This window comes from Suncus etruscus, chromosome 19, assembly GCF_024139225.1.
Source record: "Suncus etruscus isolate mSunEtr1 chromosome 19, mSunEtr1.pri.cur, whole genome shotgun sequence".
NCBI lineage: Eukaryota > Metazoa > Chordata > Mammalia > Eulipotyphla > Soricidae > Suncus > Suncus etruscus.
Window position 1 is genome coordinate 2,297,049 of NC_064866.1, and position 576 is coordinate 2,297,624.

The window sequence follows — 576 nt, forward strand, 5'->3', positions numbered from 1 at the left end:
AAGTAAATTGGTTTGTGCTTGTATGAATGCAGATTATGGTGGGAGGTGGGGGATTGGGGACATTGGTGAAAGGAGGTTGTACTGCTGGTGGGATTGGTGTTTGAATATTTAATGTCTTAAAAAACTATTATGAACAACTTGGTAAGTCATGGAGTTCTAATAAAAACTGGGGAAAAACAGAATAGTTGTCTGTATCCTTTTAATTGGAGAGAATTATTCTTTAATATAATGCCATGTTTAATGTAATGCCATAAAGTATTAACAAGAGATAAATCTATTAGAAGTTTGCCCAGATTGCTCAGTTGGTAGAGCTATCAGATTTTTAATTTTAGGGTCCAGGGTTCATGTCCCTGTTTGGGCATTCTCCTTTGGATCTGGAGTGATAGCTCAGCTGTAGGGCATTTGCCTTGCATGCGGATGGACCTTGGTTTGATCTAGGGTGTCCTATATGGTCCCCTAAGCCAGGAGCGATTTCTGAGTGCATAGCCGAGAGTAACCCCTGAGCGTCACCGGGTGTGGCCCCAAACCCAAAACCAAATCAACAAACAAATCTATTAGAAGTCTATAAATGCCTTC

General features: G+C 40.6%; 1 non-coding gene across 1 annotated transcript; it reads left to right on the forward strand.

Moving 5' to 3' along the window:
- Nucleotides 1–287: 287 nt before the first annotated feature.
- TRNAK-UUU (transfer RNA lysine (anticodon UUU)) lies at nucleotides 288–361 on the forward strand. Its single transcript has one exon. It is a non-coding gene; the product is annotated as a tRNA-Lys (tRNA).
- Nucleotides 362–576: the final 215 nt, after the last annotated feature.